Source organism: Somniosus microcephalus, chromosome 25 (genome assembly GCF_052327205.1).
Source record: "Somniosus microcephalus isolate GS21.2 chromosome 25, FLI_Smic_1.0, whole genome shotgun sequence".
Taxonomy (NCBI): Eukaryota; Metazoa; Chordata; class Chondrichthyes; order Squaliformes; family Somniosidae; genus Somniosus; species Somniosus microcephalus.
This window is the reverse complement of record NC_141011.1, coordinates 46,545,156-46,571,568: the sequence shown is the minus strand read 5'-3', so window position 1 is coordinate 46,571,568 and position 26,413 is coordinate 46,545,156. Positions and strand designations below refer to the sequence as shown.

Sequence of the window (26,413 nt, the reverse complement as noted above, 5' to 3'; positions counted from 1 at the left end):
AACCACCGCCACAATCTGAGACCGGCACAGATCGGGGGATTGACCCTGGGACCTCCCTGGTCTCCTGTAGTTTGGCTACTCACTTCCTAAAGCCGCTGTGTGTGCAGCACTCTTTTTAAAAAAAAAAATCCTGTGCAGTCGCCATTCTGCTTCTTGGCTCCCCAAACCTACACATCCCCTGTGCGATACAAAGGAACGGATACTGGAACCAAGTGTCAAAGAGGCACCTGCCGCTCCTAATGAGGGAGTGGAGCACTTGGGGGAAGTGAAGGAAGGAATAAACACAAAAGCCCTTGCTGCATGTAATACAGCCTGTCCAGTTTAGTTAGTCGTTGAAGATACATAAAGAAAAGAAAAAGACTTGCATTCATATAGCGCCTTTCATGACCTCAGGATGTCCTAAAGCGCTTCACAGCCAATGAAGCACTTTTGGAGTGTAGTCACTGTTGTAATGTAGGAAATGTGGCAGCCAATTTGCGCACAGCAAGCTCCCACAAACAGCAATGAGGTAATGGCCAGATAATCTGTTTTAGTGATGTTGATTGAGGGATAAATATTGGTCAGGACACCGTGCCATGGGATCTTTTATGTCCACCTGAGAGGGCAGACAAAGACCTGGGTTTTAACATCTCATCCAAAAGACAGCACCTCCAACAGTGCAGCACTCCCTCAGCACTGCACCAGAGTGTCAGCCCCGATTGCTTTTTGTGCTCAAGTCTCTGGAGTGGGAACTTGAACCCACAACCGCCTGACCCAGAGCTGAGAGCGCTACCAACTGAGCCATGGCTGACACTTGAGTTAAGGCCTCCAATTAAAATAGTGGAGAGAGAACTCTCAGCTGCACAGATTAAGTGTATGGGTGCTGGTGTGCCACAGTGTCAGTTCAAAGCATCACAGCCTGGGACTTTATTCAGGGAGCAACCAGCCCTGTTCCCCATATGCTGGCTGGGGCTGGAGGTTCATGCAGGGGAGAAGGGGTGGTTTTAGGAGTCGACACTCCCGGCGGTGAGCCTCTCCTGCTGGGTGCCTATGTTGGACACTCTGCCCACTATTTTCCCTCCGTTCTCCTGAAAGCGCTGACACAGTTCACGTTGGCTTCAGAACTTCGCAGGAGTGACAGCTCTTCATCGTATGCGTGAATGCTGGCTGGCTAATGAACCCTGGGGGGCATCAGGGCTGAGTCCTGATCCTGTACTCACACATGTGCTGGGGGGGTAGGATGGGGAATAATTTTGACTCTGGGCAATGGTGTTTAACGGGCACCATCAGCTCGGCCGCCCGTTAAACACCACGCCCGATTTCATTAACTTCAATGGAAACTAAAGTCTGGAGAGGCGCTGGTGACCAAGGAAACGTCCAAAGCCAAAAATGACCCCCACTCACTTTCCCAGAGAATCACTGGATAGCAATCAGGAGCAGGAACCCGGGTTGAACTTTTCCTCCTTAGGTCAACTGTAACACCCCTAAGCACGTCACCGACTGAGATTAGCTGGCCCAGTCAAACCTTCTGGGCCAGCCTCCTCCAGCCCGACAACCTTCCGAGATCTCTGCGCTCCTCCAATTCTGGCCCCTTGAGCATCCCTGAGTTTAATCAACCTGCCATTGGCAGCTGTGCCTTCAGCTGCCAAGGCCCTAAGCTCTGGAATTCACTCCCCAAACCTTTCCGTCTCTCTACCACTCCTCCTTTAAGAAGCTCCTCAAAACCTATCTCTTTGACCAAGCTTTTGGTCACCTGTCCTATTATCTCCTTATGTGGCTCGGTGTCAAATTTTGCCTGATAACGCTCCTGTGAAGCGCCTTGGGACATTTTAGTCTTCTTTCTTAGGCAGTCCCTCGGAACCGAGGATGACTTGCTTCTACACTAAAAATGAGTTCTCAGGTGACTGATGAGTCCAATACGGGACCTACAGTCTCTGTCACAGGTGGGGCAGACGGTGGTTGAAGGGGCGGGTGGGTGGGGTGCTTGGGTTGACGTGCGCTCCTTGTGCTGCCTGCGCTTGGCTTCCGCTTGCTCCCGGCGAAGAGACTCGAGGTGTTCGGCGCCTTCCCAGATGCTTCTCCTCCACTTTGTGTGGCCTTGGGCCAGGGATTCCCAGGTGTCGGTGGGGATGTTGCACTTTTTCAAGGAGGCTTTGAGGGTGTCCTTGAAGCGTTTCCTCTGCCCACCTGGGGCTCTCTTGTCGTGTCGGAGCTCCGAGTAGAGCGTTTTAGTATGTTAAAGGCACTATATGAATACGAGATGTTGTTGCAAGCAGATAATTTTCTCAGTATGTGTCCTTCTGCCAGCATAAATCTAGAGCACTAGTCAATGTTGCAGCTGTAATTCCCAACTGAGCCATTGGGGAGAGCTGTATTTTCAGAATACACATAAAACTGACAAGTCTAGTGATGTAATTTTAATTATGTAGGTAAGCTTGTTATATGTACTAGTGCAAAAATGTGCACCGTTTTTGCCTGAAGAGGCTGATCTCGCACGCATGTTAAACATGAGTCGCAAAGGTATCCTTTTCCTGGTCTAACCAACGGGGAATTGACGGTTATAGGTTTTAATTGGAAGTCAGAGGAGGTAAGTTCTCAAGTTACCGAGTGGTAGTTTATGGGAGGTGAGTGATCTGTCCTGTATGTTCAGATGACCTCCTTGTCTGTTCATTGAAGGTTGATGAGACCCATCACAGCATCATTATTGCCTCAGCCTTGAAACAGGCTGTGTCCAGGCTCACGGCAGACAAAAGGGAAAAAGGAAGTGAGAGTAATTATCGGGTGTTGTTTAAAGCTTAAATGAGGAGATTTGTGGTTCTTAACAAAAAAAGGGGGGTTGGAAATGAGGGAGATTAAATTGGCCACCATCACAATGAAGGAAGGCCGAGAGTTTTCTTGTAAAGAGGCTCTCTTGACGCGTTGATGCTAATGCTCTTTCACATTATTCTATTATTACTATTGTTCTATTCAACATTAAGGTTGTCTAAACACAGCTCCTGGTGTGTGTTGGACAGAAAAAGCCATGTTAAGCAAATAGCCAGCTTGTCCCCAACTTGTGTGCACTCCTGAGTATTCACGTGACGGAAGCCTTCACGAGAAAATTGTGCGGCCAGAATTTCCAAAATGTGTTTCTACTTGGTGAGGCTCAGCCCTGGGAGTGCGGGCTTGTAACATTACCCACCTCTGAACTCCCAGCCCCACCCGCCATATGGGGAACAGGGCTGGTTGCTCCCCTGAATAAAGTCCCAAGTTGTGAGGCTTCGAAGCGACACTGTGAAACACCAGCACCCACACACTTGATCTGTTCATCTCAGATTTCTCTCTCCACTATATTAATCGAGAGGAGCGTGAGATGAACGTGTGAAACGTTTGTGCTCTGGCGTCACAGGGTTTGCGTGTCAGCTGTAGCTCAGTTGGTAGCACTCTCGCCTCTGAGTCAGAAGGTCGTGGGTTCAAGTCCCACTCCAGAGACTTGAGCACAAAATCTAGGCTGAGACTCCAGTGCAGTGCTGAGGGAGTGCTGCACTGTCGGAGGTGTCGTCTTTCGGATGAAACAGAGAAGGATCTGAGGAGGCAAAATCATTCTCCCGGCGCTCAGCTTTGCCAACCAGGAGTGCACGGGCACTTTGGTACCTCCTCCGATTCTGCCCTGTTGAGCATCCCCGATTTTAATCACTCCACCATCGGCAGCCGTGCCTTCAGCTGCCTAGGCCCGAAAGCTCTGGAATTCCCTCCCTAAACCTCTCTGCCTCTCTACAAAACTTACCTCTTTGACCAAGCTTTGTACTAATATCTCCTTATGTGGCTCGGTGTCAAATCTTGATTGATAATCGCTCCTGTGAAGCGCCTTGGGACGTTTTACTACATTAAAGGCGCTATATAAATACAAGTTGTTGTTGTTTTCTATGTGGCACTGTACCAAATTCTAGATATGAGCTCCAGGTGAGTGAAGCCCCAAGCAGGGAGCGCAGATAACAACAACAACCTGTATTTATATAGTGCCTTTAACATAGTAAAACATCCCAAGGCTCTTCACAGGAGTGATAAAACAAAATTTGACACCGAGTCACATAAGGAGCAATTAGGGCAGTTGGCCAAAAGCTTGGTCAAAGACGTGGGTTTTAAGGAGCGTCTTAAAGGAGGAAAGAGAGGTAAAGAGACGGAGAGGTTTAGGCAGGGAATTCCAGAGCTTAGGGCCAAGGCAGCAGAAGGCACGGCCACCAATGGTGGAGTGATTATAATCAGGGATGCTCAAGAGGGCACAATAGGTGGAGCGCAGATATCTTGGGGGGTTGTGGGGCTACAGGAGATTACAGCGATAGGGAGGGGTGAGGCCACGGAGGGATTTGAAAACAAGGATGAGAATTTTAAAATCGAGGCGTTGCTTAACTGGGAGCCAATGTAAAATGCTAAAATGACCAAGTATATTTCCCTGCACTTTCTTTGAGCCACATCTGTGTTACTGGGACATTCTCGCACAAGGTAGCAATTAAACTACACTACCTGTGGCTGCAACATCAGCAACAACTTTGCCTTTAATAGTGAAAACCTCCGAGGTGCTTCATGGCGTGAAGGATATTTTACAGTGACAGTGTACGGGTATTGGCTTTCATGAACTTTGCAGTCAATAGTCAGGGTCTCAGTCGCTATTCATAAGCAGGGTGAAGAAATTGTGTATTCCACAAAGTGATGGCTATTCAGAGGACCAAGAGTGTAGACTAGGGGAAGAGAAGGGGGTGGTCTCGCTCATCAGGCTTGATGTGAGCGCATGGTTGAAGGTGTTATTCATGCATCGTATGCATAGGCTGAACCAAAGCCAGGAGGCGATGCCACATCCCTGTCTGCGAGTCATCCCCTGACCACACTTGAGTCTCGGCTGCCACTGAGAGTGCGGAATACACAGATACAAAAGCGGATGATGGGAAATGTTGCTTTATTAGTGAGAGGGAGGATATGCAGCACCCAGAGAGACAAAGGTCATTAGATCTTTACGCTGCAAGTGAGAGAAGAGAATCTTGGACATTTAACTAAGCAAGGAGTGTGAAAGGAAGCAGAGGAATTCAGTCAACACCAGTAACTTCATGCATTAGGATTTTTGCAAAGAAGGACTCAGTTTTATCTAGGAAGACCAGAAGGGATGCCAGCCTTAGCCAATCCATGCGGGTTTACATTGTCGTTGCTGTCGGTCGTGTGGCGCCTTGCACGTTATAGCGCAAACTCCCCATTGACACGGCTCACATCAAGCCTGATGAGGGAGCCCACCCCTGTCTACACTCTTGTCCGCTCAATAACCATTATTTTGTGGAATACAAAATGTCTTCAACCTGTTTGTGAATGGCGACTGCAGAGATCATGAAAACCAATAGACGTGCAACATCACAATGGCAACAGTAAAATGTCCTTCATGCCGTGAAACGCCTCAAACTTTTTCACTATTAAAGACACTATATAAGAACATTAAGAATTAGGAGCAGGAGGAGGCCATATGGCCCCTCGAGCCTGCTCCGCCATTCAATAAGATCATGGCTGATCTTCTATCTCAACTCCACTTTCCTGCACTATTCCCATATCCCTTGATTCCCTTAATATCCAAAAATCTGTCGATCTCTGTCTTGAATATACTCAATGACTGAGCCTCCACAGCCTTTTGGGGTAGAGAATTTCAAAGATTCACCACCCTCTGAGTGAAGAAATTTCTCCTCATCTCAGTCCTAAATGGCCGACTCCTTATTCAGAGACTGTGACCCCTGGTTCTAGACTCCCCAGCCAGGGGAAACATCCTCCTTGCATCTACCCTGTCAAGCCCTGTAAGAATTTTGTATGTTTCAATGAGATCACCTCTCATTCTTCTAAACTCTAGAGAATATGGGCCTAGTCTACTCAATATCTGCTCATAGGACAATCCCCCCATCCCAGGAATCAGTCTGGTGAACCTTCGTTGCACTCCCTCTATGGCAAGTATATCCTTCCTTAGGTAAGGAGACCAAAACTGTACACAATACTCCAGCTGTGGCTCAGTGGGTGGCAAACTCGCCTCTGAGTCAGAAGGTTGTGGGTTCATAGTCCCACTGCAGGGACTTGAGCACATAAAGCTAGACTGACCCTCCAGTGTAGTACTGAGGGAGTGCTGCACTGTCGGAGGTGCCGTCTTTCGGATGAGACGTTAAACCGAGGCCCTGTCTGCTCTCTCAGGTGGACGTAGAAGATCCCATGGCACTATTTCAAAGAAGAGCAGGGGAGTTATCCCCAGTGTCCTGGCCAATATTTATTCCTCAACCAACATAACAAAAACAGATGATCTGGTCATTATCACATTGCTGTTTGTGGGAGCTTGCTGTGTGCAAATTTGCTGCTGCACCACAACAGTGACTACACTTCAAAAAGTGCTGTAAAGCGCTTTGAGACATCTGGTGATTGTGAAAGACGCTATAGAAATGCAAGTCTTTCTTTCTTTCAGGTGTGGTCTCACCAGGGCCCTATATAATTGCAGTAAGACGTCTTTACTCTTATACTCAAATCCTCTTGTAATAAAGGCCAACGTACTATTTGCTTTCCTAATTGCTTGCTGTACCTGCATGTTAACTTTCAGTGATTCTTGTACAAGGACACCCAGGTCCCTCTGAACACCAACATTTCCCAATCGCTCACCATTTAAACAATACTCTGATTTTCTGTATTTCTTACCAAAGTGGATAACTTCACATTTCTCCACATTATTGTAAGGGGGAGGTTGTTGTTGATGCTGGAGCCAGTAAACCACAGGTAGTGTTTTTATATTGATGTCAGCAGCGCAAACACCTCGCTGGCACCGACGAGAAGCGGCCATATAATGGGCATCTTTTGTTATATCGCCTTTAAGTGTTAGCCGTGGTTCAGTGGGCAGCACCCTCGCCCTTGAGTTAGAAGGTCATGGGTTCAAGCCCCACTCCAGAAACTTGAGCACAAAAATCTAGGCTGACACTCCAGTGCAGTGCTGCAGGAGCGCTGCACTGTCAGAGGTGCCATCTTTTGGATGAGAGGTTAAAACCAAGGCCCCGTCTGCTGTCTCAGGTGGAGGTAAAAGATCCCATGGCACTATTTTGAAGAAGAGCAGGGGAGTTCTCCCCGGTGTCCTGGCCAATATTTATCCTCAATCAAAATCACTAAACCAGATTATCTGGTCATTATCACATTGCTGTGTGTGGGAGCTTGCTGTGCGCAAATTAGCTCCCGTGTTTCCTACATTACAACAGTGACTACACTTCAAAAAGTACTTCATTGGCTGTAAAGCACTTTGGGACGTCCGGAGGTCGTGAAAGGCACTATAGAAATGTAAGTCTTTCTTTTTTTTCCCGTGGCAATTTTCTCAGTCTCCTGAAGGTGCTGGGAGACCATTCCATGGGCAACCAGCTGCCCTCTATTACCCCAGGCAAGCGTCTCATTATTCGTGTGTGAGTCTTGACAGTGATTGAGCTTTGTGGGAGGCATCACAGCTGAAGCTGAGGCTGATCTGACTCAATGTCATCACCTGTGGGCTTCCAGCCAGGATCACTCGAGAGCAATTAGGAATGGGAACCCTGGCCAGCCATTCCCTGCCTTACCCACAAATGCTGAGGCCAAAGATACTGGCCGCGAAATCCCCGTGCTTAGCGCCGGCTGTAACGGCCGGATTGAAGAAAAAAAAAAGACACTTGCCACTCCAAAGTGTCTTCTTCTTCTTAGGGAGTCCCTCGGAGCCGAGGATGACTTGCTTCCACATTAAAAATGAGATCTCAGGTGACTGATGAGTCCAATGCGGGACCGACAGTCTCTGTCACAGGTGGAGCAGACGGTGGTTGAAGGGACGGGTGGGTGGGGTGCTTGGGTTGACGTGCGCTCCTTCCGCTGTTCGCGTTTGACTTCCGCTTGCTCCTGACGAAGAGACTCGAGGCGTTCAGCACCTTCCCGGATGCTTCTCCTCCACTTTGTGCGGTCTTGGGCCAGGGATTCCCAGGTGTCGGTGGGGATGTTACACCTTTTCAAGGAGGCTTTGAGGGTGTCCTTGGAGCGTTTCCTCTGCCCGCCTGGGGCTCTCTTGCCGTGTCGGAGCTCCGAGTAGAGCACTTGTTTGAGTAGTGGCTTGGTGTAAGACATTTTAAAAGTTGTTAAAGTGTGCAGGGATTGTTGCTGGGGACTGCAACTAGAGCTCCCATGACTGGGAGCAAGTGGTGTACTCAGAGGCCTTGCTTTAAGAGCCAATGCCTTGCAAATGCAAGGAAGGCCTCTGAGTACACCACTTGCTCCCAGTCATGGGGGCTCTAGTTGCAGTCCCCCTTGGACTGCAGCATGGCATGGAGACGGAGCAGAGGCAGCAAAGGGGACAGAGGGAGGAGGAGGAGGAGGACTCTCAGCAGGTAGCCTTACCCACCTAGGGCCTTTAGGGAGCGACATGAATCAGTCATTCATGAAAGAAAGACTTATGAAATAATACTGAGCGGCCTACGGGTGGCGCTGTCCAGGGAGAGTATAAATACTCGGGCACGGGCCCAGCTTGCGCAGGACATTCTTAACAGGAACTAGTGAAGGACACAACTAGACCTCCATGTTGTAAAACAGTTGATTAAAGCTTTGTTTAACGCTTAGACCAAGTGCCTAGTAGTTTTCTTACGTCAGGGAGCACTTCTCCTACCTGCACCGAAGCCAGGAGCATTGCCTACAGGCACAAGCATGACTATACCTTATGGGAACCCCAACCCCGACAGGCTGGGGTTGTTTTCCTTAGAGCAGAGAAGGCTGAGGGGGGACCTGATTGAGGTGTACAAAATTATGAGGGGCATAGATAGGGTAGATAGAAAGGAACTTTTCCCCTTAGTAGAGGGGTCAATAACTAGGGGGCATAGTTTCAACGTAAGGGGCAGGAGGTTTAGAGGGGATTTGAGGAAAATCTTTTTCACCCAGAGGGTGGTTGGAATCTGGAACTCACTGCCTGAAAGGGTGGTAGAGGCAGGAACCCTCACAACATTCAAGAAGCATTTAGATGAGCACTTGAAACGCCATAGCATACAAGGCTACGGACCAAGTGCTGGAAAATGGGATTAGAATAGTCAGGGCTTGATGGCTGGCACGGACACGATGGGCCGAAGGGCCTCTTTCTGTGATGTATAACTCTATGACTCTAACTTCTTTTGCTGGCCTACAGGAAGGTAATGAAGTAATACTCTCCTGGGATGAAAGACTGACACAGGGGACTGGCTGCTAGAACCTCGAAGGTGTGAATGCCAACAAATAACACAACGCAGCTAATGTGCAACGCTGACAGTGACAGAAGTTAATCTTTCACACATAACCGTGAGGCGTGAGACAGGTCAAGGTGATTGAAAGCAGAGTGCTATTTGAAAGAGCGGCGAGTGGGACAGCCCTGGCACTACGCTTCATTCGTGCTGCTGAACCTGGCCGGTTCTCTGAATTGGCAGGGGGCGGGTTTCAGGGAATTTTGCTATCGTATTAGGGTTTCAGGGAATGTCAGGGGAAGAGTCCCCTACAGACCTGCACAATGTGGCAGCCTCCTCTGCTGGCTGTGCTGCAGTCTGTCAATGTTTCAGGAGCAGCTACAGTTGGTGGAGCTTTGAAACTAGATGTGTTTGTGAGCAGCCATTACCCACCCCTCTCTAATCTTCTCTCCTCCCCGGCTCACCTGAAGGTGCAGACACCTTCACTGGGACTACAACAACTACTTGCATTTATATAGCACCTTTAACGTAGTAAAACGTCCCACGGCGCTGCACAGACACAAATTGACACCGAGCCAAAGAAGGAGGCATTAGGACAGGGGACCAAAAGCTTGGTCAAAGAGGTAGGTTTTAAGGAGTGTCTTAAAGGAGGTGAGAGCGAAGCCATAAGGTTTGTGGAGCGAATTGCAGAGATTAGCCGGCTGAAGGCACTGTCGCCAATGGTGGGAGCAACAAGAGGCCAGAGTCGGAGGAACGTAGAATTCTCAGAGGGTTGTAGAGCTGCAGTAGGTTTCAGAGATAGGGAGGGGGGCGAGGCTATGGACCGATTTGAACAGTAGGATGAAAATTTTGAAATCAAGGTGTTGCCGGACCGGGAGCCAATGTAGGTCAGCGAGCACAGCGGGTGAAGGGTGAACGGGACTCGGTGCGAGTTAGGACACGCAGAGCAGAGTTTTGGATGACCTCAAGTTTAAGGAGGGTGGAAGGTGGAGAGGTCGGCATTGTAATAATCGAGTCTGGAGGCAAGAAAAGCCTGTTCAAAAGCTATGAAGCGCTTTGGGACATCCTGAGAACGTGAAAGGTGCTATTTAAATGCAGACTCTTTATTTTGATGTTATACAAGCCATGGCGCCAAGCGCACTAAACCAACTGCCTACACTTAGTGGACAGGGCCAAGAAGTTGATCTCCCCGGGAACAATGGAGGTGGGCTTGTTTATATTTACGAGCGCAGATGGTCACAAGGCAAGCGTGTGTTTGGGGTTGGCTGTGCTCTTTTAACAGAAAATCGACTTCAATGGGGCTTGAGCTTCTGATCACACAAGCTCCTGTGGCTGTACAGCCCCTATTCATTACATATGCTGGGGAAAAGGTGCGACTATTAATCAGGGCATGAAAGGGGACTGGTTGCCACCTGCCCCAGGGTGCCAACGTTTATAGTAGTTAGTGCTTCACACTGAATATGAAAGGCAATAATCTCTCACACAAAACCGTGAGCCATTAGTGGCTGAAATGCCTCCTTTAGTTGCAGGTTGCTTTTCCAACTCGGGTTCCCCGGACTCCAGGGGTCCTCAATAATATCGGCAACACCTTGTTTTTTAAAATTTCATCCTTGTTTTCAAATCCCTCCATGGCCTCGCCCCTCCCAATCTCTGTAACCTTCTCCAGCCCCCACAACCCTCCGAGGTCTCTGCGTTCCTCCAATTCTGGCCTCTTGCGCCACCCCGATTTCCAGCGCTGCGCCATTGGTGGCCGTGCCTTGAGCTGCCTGGGTCCCAAGCTCTGGAATTTCCTCCCTAAGCCTCTCCGCCTCTCTACCTCCTTTAAGATGCTCCTTAAAACTTACCTCTTTGACCAAGCTTTTGGTCACCTGTCCTAATGTCTCCTTATGTTGGTGTCAAATTTTTGATAACGCTCCTGTGAAGCGCCTTGCGACGTTTTACAACGATAAAGGCGCTTTGTAAATACATCAGTGTTCTTGCTCAGGCCAACATCCCCAGCATCGAAGCTTTGACCACACTCGATCAGCTCCGATGGACGGGTCACATTGTCCGCATGCCCGATACGAGACTCCCAAAACAAGCGCTCTATTCGGAGCTCTGGCACAGCAAGAGAGCCCCAGGTGGGCAGAGGAAACGCTTCAAGGACACCCGCAAAGCCTCCTTGAAAAAGTATAACATCCCCACCGGCACCTGGGAATCCCTGGCCCAAGACCGTACAAAGTGGAGGAGAAGCACCGAACACCTCGAGTCTCTTCACCAGGAGCAAGCGGAAGCCAAGCGCAGGCAGCGCAAGGAGCGCACATCAACCCAAGCACCCCACCCACCTGCCCCTTCAACCACCATCTGCCCCAACTGTGACAGAGACTGTAGGTCCCGCACTGGACTCATCAGTCACCTGAGAACTCATTTTTAATTAGGAAGCAAGTCATCCTCGGTTCCGAGAGACTGCCTAAGAAGGAGAAGCAGAATACAAATACAAGTTGTTGTTGCTGTTAGTGGCCCAAGTTAGGGAGGGGAAAATTCAGACAAGATCCCACTCTTGTTATCGACTGACCAGAACCCCCACCCGCCAGTGTCCCCGCCCACCCCCGCTTGAAATGCAAGTCTTTATTTTTTATCCCGACGGTAGAATTGTATGAGAAATTGAGGCACGGATGCGGGTGTCTTGGAATCTGAACTAAACAAATGGCCTCTGCTTATGGAAACTGAGGGGCAACTCGCGATCCAGCACCTCTGACCGTGCAGCACTCCCTCAGCGCTGCACTTGGAGGGTCAGCCTCGAGTTTTGTGCCCAAGCCTCTGGAGTGGGACTTTGAACCCGACAACCTTCCGACTCAGAGGTGAGAGAGTGCTACCCACGGAGCCACGGCTGACAATATAAAGGGATTCGGGATTCGGGATCAGCGGTGTAAACGCTGGGGAGCAGCTGATGGACGGGGGTGGGAGGGCATTTTTAACTTAACCCTCCGGTCGGGAAACTCACGGGATGGGGTGCAATGCTGCTCTTGCAGCCGGCCCGATTTTATTCTGCATCTGAAGTCAGTGGAGAGTGTTATTGGCGCGGGGCTTAAAACCGGCATTGCACTCGATCCCGTGGGTATCCCGACGGGGGACAAGGGGAGCGGTGGTTAGGTCAAAAATAACAACAGAAAATGCTGGAAAAACTCAGCAGGCCAGGCAACATCCGTGGAGAGAAATTAGAGTCAACGTTTCGGGTCAAACCCCTTTGTCAAGACAAAGGGTTTTTACCTGAAACGTTGACTCTATTTTCTCTCCACGGATGTTGCCTGGCCTGCTGAGTTTTTCCAGCATTTTCTGTTGTTATTTCGGATTTCCAGCATCTGCAGTATTTTGCTATCGTGGTTAGGTCAAGATTGCCTCCCTCGATCTCCCGGGCTAAACAAATGACAATGGGCAGGGGGGAGGGTGGGAGGTGGAAATGAATGACCATCGTGTAAACAAGTGGACCAGGTCACTGCGTTCACTTTGCTGAAACCGGCTCCTTTAATCCGAGGGCACCTTTTGCAAATTTATGTTTCCCAGACTCCACGATAGTTCGCTTCTCCGAGGCGTAGGGTGGAGTCGAGAGTAGGAGACCCACGTATCTCCCGTCATCCGGGCTGCTATTATATAAAAGCACTTCAAAAGCCTGTGGGAAAAGTTCCATTCAAATGGGCTCAGTAAGTAACCCACGGACAGGAAGGGACTGGGAGGAAGGCAATTGCTAAGCCTGCATGGGTCACACTCGCATTGTCCCGTTCCCATTGTGACTCAGGAAATTAGTGTAACAGGTATTACAGCTCCTAAGCTGTGCTGCTTTTTTTAAAATTATTCAATCAGGAAACTGGCAGGACCGAGAACACACAAAATAATGCTTCCCCCTCAACACCAGCGATTAGAATGCAAATAGTCTTCACGCACTTTGGTGTCGAGTGGCTGAGGCAGTTAATTGATGGTTGTTATTGAATTATTCTCAATGTGCTGAACAGGGACTGGATGGGGACAAGGCTCCCATTTTCAGTAGGGTTGGCTGGCTCGGGCCCCATTGCAACTTGAGGCCGGATTCTACGAGAGCTACCTACTGTTAAATCTGAGTCTCCGGACTGTAGGGCCACACAACAAAAAACACAGGTCCTACAATTCAGGATAAGGGAGAAGGATTTAAAGACAAAATACAGGCATGGAGCTGGCTCATTCCATCAGTGACTACACTTCAAAAAGTACTTCATTGGCTGTAAAGCGCTTTGGGACGTCCGGTGGTCGTGAAAGGCGCTATAGAAATGCAAGTCTTTCTTTCTTTTCAGAGATGCAGGCCTCCTGGATTCCAACCGAAAGGAGCACAAGTATAAAAGTGCCCAAATGCAAAAATCTCTCCTTCACTGTCATAGGAACACAGGAACAGGAGGAGGCCATTCAATAATAATTCAACTTTATTGTCATTGTACAATGCACAAGTACATGAACAACGAAATGTGATCTTGCAAGCTCCCATGAGTCCAGTACAAATAACATTAACATTAAACGTAAATAGCACCGTCCTGGGAGAAGCAAAGCCGCTGCGTCTGTGCGCGCCGCCATTCCATTTCCACCATTTCTCCTGTCTGACAATCTTCAGCCCAACGCCTGGGCCTGCTCACCAGCCGCCCCTCCCGGGGCTCCTTCCGTGACCTTCTCACCAACCGCCCCTCCTCAGGGCTCTTTCCATGACCTTCTGCACCTGGTCTTCCCTGATGGTCACCCCTATAGGTACTAACCAGGCCTGGCTCTAGCTTAGCTTCCAAGCCTTGCCAGTGACCCTGTCCCTAGCCCCTTGAGCCTGTTCCGCCCTTCAGTAAGATCATGGCTGGTCTATGACCTAACTCCATATACCCGCCTTTGCCCATATCCCTTAATACCTTAGGTTAACAAAAATCTATCGACCTCCGATCTAAAATTAACAATTGACCTAACATCAATTGCCATTTGCGGAGGAGAGTCCCAAACTTCTACCTCCCTTTGTGTGTAGAAGTGTTTCCTAATTGCGGTAGAAATTCACCAGGCAGTGAAGCTAAACGGGTGGAATCGCATCAGCCGCCTATTATACGCCCCCGCCCGATATTCAGTTCCATTGAAGGCAATAGAGGTGGTTTTGATGGAACTGGTGGCAATTCTGACCATTTACACGTTGCCAGTATAAAGACCAGATTTTTGTGTCTTATCCCACCACTAAAATACACGCTATCCCTTTTTTCAGTTCTCTCCTTCATCTGCCAGTTTTCTCCCCATCTCCTTGCTCTCCTCTTCTGTCGATGCCAGTCACCCGCTGCACCCTCACCCGTGTGGGCATTCTTCACATATCAGACAGTGTCTGTCCGACCACGAGAGTACTCACTGCTGGATCTGATCCTGCCCTCACCCACTGCCTAAGCATGTGCACTTAGAGCAGGGAGGGTGCCTGATAGCAGGCAACTCTAAACCAGGACTACTGATGCCAAATGGCCCTACGCCCAGAGATCAGCTAACACAGCACAGGCAGGGGATCAAACCTGGGGCTTTCCTGAGGTGCTTACGCACTTAGTGCTTCTGTAGTTCAGCGGAGAGAAAGTAAGACTTGCATTTCTATAGCACCTTTCATGATCACCGGTCGTCCCAAAGCGCTTTACAGCCAATGAAGTACTTTTGAAGTGGAGTCACTGTTGTAGTGTAGGAAACACAGCAGACAATTTGTGCACAGCAAGCTCCCACAAACAGCAATGTGATAATGACCAGATAATCTGTTTTAGTGATGTTGATTGCGGGATAAATATTGGCCCCAGGACACCGGGGATAACTCCTCTGCTCTTCTTCAAAAGAAGTGCCAGGGGATCTTTTACGTCCACCTGAGAGAGCAGACTTGGTTTAACGTCTCTTCTGAAAGACGGCACCTCCAACAGTGCAGCACTCCCTTAGCACTGGACTAGAGTGTCAGCCCTAGATTATGTGCTCAAGTCCCTGGAGTGGGACTTGAACCCACAACCTTCTGACTCAGAAGCAAGAAGTGCTACCCACTGAGCCACAGCTGACGCTGCTAGAGAGTGGCATCCATGTGCCACCTGCCCGTGTTCACATTCCTATAGCCCCGGAGCAGGATCTAAGATTCTGCTGCCAGGATAAGGATGCCTCTGGCTATCTGTAGTAAAACAGGATGTGCTTGTGATTTCGGAGCTGGATAGCCCATCATCACTAGGTGCTAAGTAATAAGTTTGATGGGCGGGGAGGTCAAATTAACATGCAAGCGAGTGGCACGGAGAAAGCTGGTGAATAAGGCAGTGTTGGAACAGTCAACCACCTCCTGAAAAGGGGGCTGAGTGCTTTGCAACAAACGTGTGAGACAGAGATTCAGTCACATCCACACAGTAAGTGTGAGGAGGCAGTAAGGAGAAGGTGCAAGTCTGTCACTGACGGCGTGGGAACTGGGCTGATTTGTATACCCGGAGACCCCAGGAACAGGATCTCACATGGACAGAGAGTCATGCATGATCGATGAGCAATTTGTCGTGAGCGCTCTGCGCAGGCGCCACGCACTTCGCCGCCGGTTCAGAGGGAGACTGGCAGCGTGACTGGGGTATAAGTGCGGGAGAGTGGTATGCTCTTTTAGTTCTGCTCTCCCAACATTTGACAGATTGTAAAATAAAAATCCCATGCCACTATTTTGAAAAAGAGCAGGAGGGAGCTCTCTCCGGCGTCCTGGGGCCAATCTTCTTCATAGGCAGTCCCTCGGAACCGAGGATGACTTGCTTCCACACTAAAAATGAGTTCTCAGGTGACTGATGAGTCCAATGCGGGACCTGCAGTCTCTGTCACAGGTGGGGCAGACGGTGGTTGAAGGGGCGGGTGGGTGGGGTGCTTGGGTTGACGTGCGCTGCCTGCGCTTGGCTTCCGCTTGCTCCCGGCGAAGAGACTCGAGGTGTTCGGCGCCTTCCCGGATGCTTCTCCACTTTGTGCGGTCTTGGGCCAGGGATTCCCAGGTGTCAGTGGGGATGTTTTCAAGGAGGCTTTGAGGGTGTCCTTGAAGCGTTTCCTCTGCCCACCTGGGGCTCTCTTGCCGTGTCGGAGCTCTGAGTAGAGCGCTTGCTTTGGGAGTCTCGTATCGGGCATGCGGACGATGTGACCCGTCCATCGGAGCTGATCGAGCGTGGTCAAAGCTTCGATGCTGGGAACTTGTGGGAGCTTGCTGTGCGCAAATTGGCTGCCGCGTTTCCTACATTACAACAGTGACTACACTTCAAAAAGTACTTCATTGGCTGTAAAGTGCTTTGAGACATCCTAGTGTCATGAAAGGCGCTATAGAAATGCAAGTTCTTTCTTCCTTTCTTGAAAGAGCACTGCAATCAAACTCACAGCAACAGCTCTCTGTATTTATATAACTGGAACAGGCTTGTGAGGTCTAGAGTGCAGCTGGTTCCTGGATCCTGGACTTCGCTACACTTTGGAATGCAGCCAACAGAGGGAGGGCTGCTTGCGTGCCGGCAGTTGGCTGCACGCTTGTAAGTACCTTCACACGGTGACTCTGCTGAGGCACAGCTATCAGCCCAAGGTCTCCCACATATGCTGTCTTTCATTATACCGAGGCACTGCCTTTCTGCTCCAGTGGATGTCAAAGATTCCCACGAAGAAGAGCAGGGAATTCTCCTAGTATCCCGACCGGCATTCCTCTCTCAACCAGCGCCAACAAGATCAAAGTAACGCCGGGTCGATGTTGGCCAGGACACCAGGAGAACTCCCTGCTCATCCAATTTTTACATCCATCTGAACAGGCAGGTGTGGGCCTCAATTTAGCATCTCATCCAAAAGGCAGCGCCTCCAACAAAGGCGTCACTCCCTCAGAACTGCTGCGAGAACTGGTGTAAGCACTGTAAACGTTGAAAGCTATTCCGTGGGCAATAATCCCCCTCACTCCAAAACGAAAATAGTGCCAATATTAAAGCACTTGTATTCCAATGGTCTCCAGGCCGGTCTCCCATCGTCCACCCTCCATAAACGTGAGCCCCTCCAAAACTCTGCTGCCCGTGTCCAAACTCGCACCAAGTCCCGATCACCCATCACCCCCTGTGCTCGCTAACCTACATTGGCATCATCCACCAACGCCTTGATTTGAAAATGATTATCCTTGTGTTCAAATCCATCCATGGCCTGGCCCCTCCCTTTCTGTGTAACCTCCTCCAGCCCTACAACCCTCTGAGAACTCTGCGTTCCTCCAACTCTGGCCTCCATCATTGGCGGCCGTGCCTTCAGCTGTCCAGGCCCTAAGCTCTGGAATTCTCTCCCTAAACCGCTCCGCCTCTCTCTACTCCTTTAAGGCGCCCCTTAAAACCTACCACTTCAACCAAGCAGTTGGTCACCTGTCCTAATGCCTCCTTCTTTGGTTCAGTGCCAATTCTTGTCTGATTTCGCTCCTGTGAAGTGCCTTGGGACGCTCAACCATGTTAAAGGATCTTTATTTGTGTCAGCTGTGGCTCAGTTGGCGTAACTCTCGCCTCTGAGTCAGAAGGTTGTGGGTTCATAGTCCTACTCCAGAAACTTGAGCACAAAAATCTAGGCTGAGACTCCTAGTTGGAGGTGGCGTCTTTCAGATGAGGCGTTAATCCGAGGCCCCGCCTGCTCTCCCAGGTGGATGTAAAAGATCCCGTGGCACTCTTTCGAAAAAGAGCAGGGGAATTATCTGCAGTGTCCTGGTCAATATTTGTCCCTCAATCAGCAGCACTGAAACTGATGATCTGGTCATTATCACATTGATGTTTGTGGGATCTTGCTGTGCACAAATCGGCTGCCGCATTTCCTACATTACAACAGTGACTACACTTCAAAAAGTACTTCATTGGCTGTAAAGAGCCTTAGACGTCCAGTGGTCGTGAAAGGCGCTATAGAAAGGCAAGTCTTTCTTTTGCTCTTATAAATATGAGTTGTTGCTGTATAGTGACTGCGGGATCTACAATTTTGAAGGCAGGTCTGACCTCTTTTTGCCACCATAACCACGGCATTAGGAAAGGCATCCATCATCCACCCAAACAACAGTGTCAACGACCGCACCAGGTCTGGGCTGGCGTGAGTAAGAAGCTATGAAGGCTTGTTTTATGGCAACAGTTCACTTGGGACCACTTCCGTTAATCACAGATGTTTATATTTATATTTCCTGCATTCTCGTGCCTTGTTTCTCAACAGGAGTGCGTGTGCAGGCATGCGTTATAATGAACCTTCGAACCCCTGCAGGCAGTAACACATTCGCTTGTACAGTCAATTCCTGTTCATCGAATAACTGATTTTCTGCACCACTTTATCCAATTACCAAAAGAATTTGGGACTCACGGGGGGAAAAAATTTCTGAAGAGCCAGCTTTGAACATTTCCACCACTGGCATTCCTGTGTGGTACTGGGGGAGCGCTGCATTGTTGCAGGTTATGTCCGTCAGAGGAGGCCTTAAACTGAGGCCCTGTCCGCCTGTTCAGGTGGACGTTAAAGATTCCATGGCGCGACTCAATGAGGAGCATAGTGTTCTTCCGGTGTCCCGGACAGTATTCCTGTCTCAACCAAAAAAAAAAGCAGATTAAATTAAATGGTCACACAGACGGAAATGACGGACAGGAAAAGACCCACTAGTCCATCCAGCCTGTCCCGTATAATTGTGATGTCTTGTGCACCACAAGACAAGAAAGAAAGAAAGACTTGCATTTATATAAAGCGCCTTTCATGACCACCGGACGTCTCAAAGCGCTTTACAGCCAATGAAGTACTACTTACTACTTAGGCAGTCCCTCGGAACCGAGGATGACTCGCTTCCACATTAAAAATGAGTTCTCAGGTGGCTGATGAGTCCAATGCAGGACCTACAGTCTCTGTCACAGGTAGGGCAGATGGTGGTTGAAGGGGCGGGTGAGTGGGGTGCTTGGGTTGACGTGCGCTCCTTGCGCTGCTTGCGCTTGGCTTCTGCTTGCTCCCGGCAAAGAGACTCGAGGTGTTCGGTGCCTTCCCGGATGCTTCTCCTCCACTTTGTGCGATCTTGGACCAGGGATTCCCAGGTGTCGGTGGGGATGCTGCACTTTTTCAAGGAGGCTTTGAGGGTGTCCTTGAAGCGTTTCCTCTGCCCACCTGGGGCTCTCTTGCCATGTCGGAGCTCCGAGTAGAGAGCTTGTTTTGGGAGTCTCGTATCAGGCATGCGGACAATGTGACCCGTCCATCGGAGCTGATCGAGCGTGGTCAAAGCTTCGATACTGGGGATGTTGGCCTGAGCGAGAACACTGATGTTGGTGCGCCTATCCTGCCAATGGATTTACAGGATCTTGTGGACGCAGCGTTGGTTGAACCTCCCCAGTGCTTTAAGGTGCCTGCTGTACATGGTCCATGTCTCTGAGGCATACAGGAGGTACTGAAGTACTTTTGAAGTGGAGTCACTGTTGTAATGTGGCACAAGGCAGACACGCCTCACCCCACCTGGAGCCATGGAATCTTGTGGGAGAGGCGAGAAACCAGTTAAAATCCAAACCAATTAGGGGGAGGGAAAAATTGGAAAATTCCTCCCTGACCTTATTAGACGATTGAAACTAGCCCAGGAGATCACATCGGCCCTGCTTCACATTGCAGGATGACCTCCCTCTTGTACGAGGTGATCTCCGCGCCAGCCAGAAACAGGCCCCGCTCTCTCTTGAAGATATTCAGCCAACCTGCGTTCACTGCACGAGCCGGCAACCTGTTCTTAGTGCTCTCTGTGGGATCTTGCTGTGCACTAAATGGCTGCCACATTTGCCTCAATAATAGTAAACGTACATTTAAGTAGTACATCGTATTGAGATATTTCTGAGAGGTGTGATGAAGCTCTCTATAAATGAAAGTTATTTCTTTTATAATTACTTAGCGAATCCAGAATGTTTCAACACAGAAAGAGGCCATTCGGCCCTTCAAGTCTGTGCCAGTGTTTTTCTACACGTGAACCATCTTGTCTAACCCCACTCGTCTGCTCACTCCCTGTGACCTTCTCAGGTTTCTCCTTTTACATAAGGACATTAAGAAATAGGAGCAGGAGTCGGCCATTTGGCCCCTCGAGCCTGCTCCGACATTCAATAAGATCTTGGCTGATCTTCTACCTCATCTCCACTTTCCTGCTCTATCCCCATATCCCTTGATTCCCTTAATATTCAAAAATCTATCGATCTCTGTCTTGAATATACTCAATGACTGAGCCTCCACAGCCCCCTGGGGTAGAGAATTCCAAAGATTCACCACCCTCTGAGTGAAGAAATTTCTCCTCATCTCAGTCCTAAATGGCCGACCCCTTATTCTGAGACTGTGACCCCTGGTTCTAGACTTCCCAGCCAGGGGAAACATCCTCTCTGCATCTACCCTGTCAAGACCTGTAAGAATTTTGTATGTTTCAATGAGATCACCTCTCATTCTTCTAAACTCTAGAGAATATAGGCCTAGTCTACTCAATCTCTCCTCATAGGACAATCTCCCCATCCCTAGAATCAGTCTGGTGAACCTTCGTTGCACTCCCTCTATGGCAAGTATATCCTTCCATACCTCGGGAGCCTACTGTCAACAAGGACAGACGTCGACGACGAAGTCCAACACCGCTTTCAGTGTGCCAGTGCAGCCTTCGGTCGCCTGAGGAAGAGAGTGTTTGAAGACCAGGACCTCAAACCTGGCACTAAGCTCATGGTCTACAGGGCAGCAGTGATACCCGCCCTGCTGTATGCCTCAGAGACATGGACCACATACAGCAGGCACCTCAAAGCAATGAAGAGGTATCACCAACGCTGCCTCCGCAAGATCCTGCAAATCCATTGGCAGGATTGGCACACCAACGTCAGTGTTCTTGCTCAGGCCAACAACTCCAGCATCGAAGCTTTGACCACGCTCAATCAGCTCCGATGGACGGGTCACATCGTCCGCATGCCCGATACAAGACTCCCAAAACAAGCGCTCTACTCGGAGCTCCGGCACGGCAAAAGAGCCCCAGGTGGCCAGAGGAAATGCTTCAAGGACACCCTCAAAGCCTCCTTGAAAAAGTGTAACATCCCCACCGACACCTGGGAATCCCTGGCCCAAGACCGCACAAAGTGGAGGAGAAGCATCCAGGAAGGCGCCGAACACCTCGAGTCTCTTCGCCGGGAGCAAGCGGAAGTCAAGCGCAGGCAGCGCGAGGAGTGCACGTCAACCCAAGCACACCACCCACCCGCCCCTTCAACCACCGTCTGCCCCACCTGTGACAGAGACTGTAGGTCCCACATTGGACTCATCAGTCACCTGAGAACTCATTTTTAATGTGGAAGCAAGTCATCCTCGGTTCCGAGGGACTGTCTAAGGAGCAGGAAGGATCCTTCCTTAGGTAAGGAGACCAGAACTGTACACAATACTCCAGGTGTGGTCGCACCAGGGCCCTGTATAAATTTCAAGCAACTTCCAACAACAACGGTTTATGGTGAAGGTTTCCACATTCTGTTCACTTCCTGTGTAAATAAATTATTTCTAGCCTCGCCTTTAATTCTTTTTTGTTATCAGGTGAGAGGATAACATTCTTCTGACAGACTTTACAGTTGAATTTACTCAAGTGTTAATACAGGAATGAATACAATGGGTGTAGATAGAGAAGTGTTTGGTATTTCCCACTTTTATTCTTTAATCAGAAACACTCACTTCAGTGCAGAGTGATTGTACATTCAAACCAAACAATGAGAGACAGCAACTTCTAATTTTAAAATACTTTCAAATAAGTTTGCTGATCTGATCGAGCTGTGAGGGAAAGATAGGGACACCAGCTGAGTGACCCCCGGTGCTGTCCCACATTGTCCCGCCTGCCGTTTGCCGCGACGCCACCGTGCTCCGCGAGATGGGAAAAAATTCCTGAGCAACATCGACCTTCCCATTCACCAAGACTTGAAAAACCACAAAAGCGCTTAAAATCGCGCCGGCCATTCTGGGAAACCGCAGCCAGTATTCACGCAGCTGGTATCAACCCGCTATCCAGGTGGGGGGAATCGTGGGACCCAACGCAACATAAAGAACCAACAGCTCATCGCTGACCCAACAGCACAGGTCCCTGGCTTCGACCTCCCTCGAGGACAGTGGACAGTGCTCAACCCAATCCACACAGGGTACGGACGATGCGGCTGCCTGCTCCACAAGTGGAAGATGAGGGGACGGCCCGAAGTGCGACTGTGGCCACGAGACCCAGACCGTGGAACACATCACACCACCCCGCCCACTGAGATCTGTGGCGGGAGGCACCTCATTTCTCCACTCGGCATCTCAGGAGGCCATCGAAAGGAGAGCCAAACTAGACATCCCGTTATAAGCTTTTCTCATCATACGAAACAACAAAGGCCCTCCATAATTTAGCTCAGGTCCCTTTCCCGCTCACCGAGGTGAAATTGCGCTAGAGGTTCTACTCTTGCTTGGTGTGTACTTACGCTGAATGCAAGTGTGCACGTGCGAATGTCGGGTGAGGATAGAATCATTCACTGTCAAGGCACTTGCACAAAGAATGGCTACTTTCAGGTAAGACATTAAACCGAGGCCTTGTCTGCCAAGTGCTGTAACCTACAGGGCTATGGACCAAGAGCTGGAAAGTGGGATTATGCTGGGTCACTCTTTTACAGCCAGCACAGGCACGATGGGCTGTATAGCCTCCTTCTGTGCCATGAATTTCTATGATTCTATGATTCTATGTACTTTTCAGAAAAAGAGCAGCAAATTCTCCCAGTGTCCCAGCCAACACTCTTCCCCCCAGTCAACACTCCTCCCCCAGCCAACATCATCAAAAATAGACTATTCTTGCTATTTGTGGGACCTTGCTGTGCACAAATTGGCTGCCATGTTTGTATAGCATTACAACATTGGTTGTGAGCTGTTTTGGGATGTCCTGAGGACAGGAAAGGGGCTATATAAATGTAAATGCTTTCTGTACTTGGTGAAGGCAGAGGAGAGTGACCAGTCCATGTGGAAATGTGCCCTAGCGACAGAGTCAACACCTTGAGGAGAGGAGGGGAGAAATTTGTTCATAAATAAATGGCACAAGTACAAATCATTCTGGAACACAACCCACAACAGCACACTAGCCGGGACTCTGCCTCATGATCCTGCACCAAGTTAGGTGGGGTCTCTGCGAAGAATGAAGGAAACTGGATATAGTGAAGCCTACTGCCATCTCACTGCCCGACCTGCATTCCCTTTCCCCACCATCAGGACCTCTATCCCTGCCCGCTTCATGTAACGGGGGACAGGGATGGCCACTGAGCCAGGATCCCTTGATGGATTTCTCTCCCATCTACCCTGTGTTATCGCTGCTTCCCAGAGCCGTCATGGGGAAGGTGGTAATAAGAAAGACTTGCATTTCTATAGCGCCTTTCATGACATCTCAAAGCATTAAGTACTTTTTGAAATGGAGTCACTGTTGTAATGTGGGAAACGCAATAACCAATTTGCACACAACAAGGTCCCACAAAGAGCAATACAATAATGACCAGGTAATCTGTTTCTGTTATGTTGGCTGAGGAATAAATATTGGCCAGGACACTGGGGATAACTCCTCTGCTCTTCGTCGAAATAGTGCCATGGGATCTTTTACGTCCACCTGAGAGAGCAGACGGGGCCTCGGTTTAACGTCTCATCCAAAGGATGGCACCTCCGACGGTGCCGCACTCCCTTGGAATGTCAGCCTAGATTTTTGCGCTCAAGTCCCTGGGGTGGGATTTGAACCTACAACCTTCTGACTCAGAGAGCCACTGAGCCACAGCTGACACTATAAGCACCGGGAAGCAGCCGTCACGGCCCTTAGATGGTCCCATAGATGGAATGGCCTTGTAGCAGCTTTCTCTCCCTTCATTCCGTCCCCTATATTCACCTTAAAAGGGCAGAAGATCGCAATCAATGTCCCACTAAAGTGCCTGAGCTGGCGTGTGCCAGGTGGAATTTGAAAGCTCGGGCTTGTAGACAGACAGAGAGTGGCGTTTTACAGTGCCACAACATTTGGGATTCTGGCGTTCCCTGAGACTGCGTGAAGAAGCCCTGGGGTCCAACATAAAAGAGAAGATTCCTCTGCCGTTCCCTGCAGCGATGAAAGGGAAAAGCAGGGAGTCGGCTGCTAATTGTGGGGGTGATAAAGATCATTGCTTCACGGGGATTGTTCACGGCACATGCAGCAGCAAAGCAAGTTACAGGAAAATAAATAACATCAGAGATTTCCTAAAACTACATTTCATTTTGCTGAATGTTACTTACAGGTTGTACAGTTCCTCAAGGACAGACTGTTGTTCAGATATTTCCCATTTCATCACCATATAGTCAGGACTGTATCGATAATGGAACTGCCCCACAACTCCCTATCTCTGTACCCTCCTCAAACCCTACAACCCCTTACCCCGAACTCTCTGTTCCTCTGACTCTGACCTCTTGTGCGTCCCCCCTCCCTTTGCCCCACCATTGGCGGGCATGCCCTCAGCCGCCCAGGCCTCACGCCCTAAATCCCTCCGCCTCTTGAACGCCCTCTTCTCCCTTAAGCCCCCCCATAAAACCCACCTATTCGGCCCAGCCTCCAGCTTGTTTTTTTTTGACTGTGGAGTGTTTTGGGGACATTTTTCTATGTCAGCGGCGCCATATGAATGCAAGCATGTTTTTTTGTTGTTGTTTTCAAATGCTGGATCTGCATCGCCTCTCCGGCGGCGGAAGGTTGTCGGTTCAACTCTCCACTTGGTGCTGAGTTAGCAGCTCTCAGCCTCAGTAGCAGCAGAAGAGCGATAAATGGCTACGGCGCACCTTGGGCTAGGGAGGGAAGAAGAAGCACCCGGGGCTCGTTACCAAGTGGCCCCTCCCATTGGGAGAGAAATCCATCAGGGACCCAGGCCCAGTGGCCACTCCCACCACCAGTTACTTGAAGCGGGCGGGGATAGAGGCCAGCGATGGTCCTCATGGATGGGGAAAAGGAAATACGGCTTCTATGTTAAAGGCGCCATATAAATGCAAGTTGTTGTAGCTGTGTTGCGTGGATATTGGGTAGGGACAGCTGTAATGCTCCCTGTTAATTAACCTATTGACACTCGCTGTCTCTGCTTGTGTTTGAAGAATGACCACCTGGGGTGGGGATACCAAAGGGTTGCCGGGGGCAGCGGAACCCAACCCCAGCATGAGCCAGTGCCTTGTATCCATGGCAACGTTCATGATACTTACTGTATTTTATCTCATAGAATGCAACCGTCAACTCATTTCTTGCCTATGTCGGCATCACAGTGACAAGGGTTTGTTCTTGGTCTGACACCTCCCTGCCCACCCCCTCACCCCCGCCCCCCCCCACCCACCCCCTCACCCCCAGGATGACAACAGTTCTTCTTTAACCAGATATGCGATTTTCTATCTCGTTCCCTATTTTGGCAACAAAGCCAGCTTTGAGCCCGCGCGATCAGTGTCAAATCTGTCGACTACCATCGATGTTTCTTTTCTTGCTACTGTGTGTGCGTAAGTCTTGGATCTTTTAGGGATGTCCTTAGAATTTCCCTGGAATTATCCAGAATCTTTCCCCACATTGTAACCACCTTTACTACAGCAGCAAATCTTACCACCGAATGTGTTGTGCGTGAAGTGGTTCAAGACATTTCTCAGGGATGTGATATATAAATGCAATTTTGTCCAGGACAACTAAGGAACTCAAAAGATAGCCCGGCACTCCAGGAACTCTTGGTTTTAGTTAGAACCGTAGTGATGAGGAGAGATTTGATTTTTGGGGGATTTTCTACCATTGCGGCGGAAAAGCCAAGAGGTGATTTAAATAGAGGCTTTTAAAATGATAAAGGGTCGTGATAGGGTAAATGGAGAAACACTATTTCCTCTGGTTGGGAGTCAGCGACAAGGGGGTCATCAATTTAAAACCTTGACTAAGAGAGCGAGGAGAAAGATTAGGAGAAATTCCTTTATGCAGAGGGGTATTGGAGCATGGAATGCTATGCCACAGGGAGTAACTACTGCATATTGTTACGGGAAAATTGGATAAATATTTGAAGCAGAGGAGTGTTATGGAGAGAGAGCGGGGCAGCGGGATTAGTTGTGGATTGCTCCAGTAAGGAGCTAGTAAACTAACATGGTTCTATTTAGATCTGTTCGGGCCAATATTATTTGAAAGAAAAACAAAACTTCAGATTGTGCCAATAAATAACATGTATGGCGGTGATCTGATTACTTCACGTTAGCTTCTCCTCGGTCGGTTTACAGCCTGTGTGTCCTTGCTTTCCTTTCTTATTCGCAAA

At 49.4% G+C, this 26,413-nt stretch overlaps 1 long non-coding RNA gene across 4 annotated transcripts in view; it reads right to left on the bottom strand.

Moving 5' to 3' along the window:
* Positions 1-13,579: 13,579 nt before the first annotated feature.
* LOC147100767 (uncharacterized) overlaps positions 13,580-26,413 on the bottom strand; it is a 43,215-nt gene continuing 30,381 nt past the window's right edge. For all 4 annotated transcript variants that reach the window (XR_015073564.1, XR_015073566.1, XR_015073563.1 and 1 more), the window contains one exon: positions 13,580-18,703. This is a non-coding gene — a long non-coding RNA (uncharacterized LOC147100767). The remainder of the gene's footprint in view (positions 18,704-26,413) is intronic.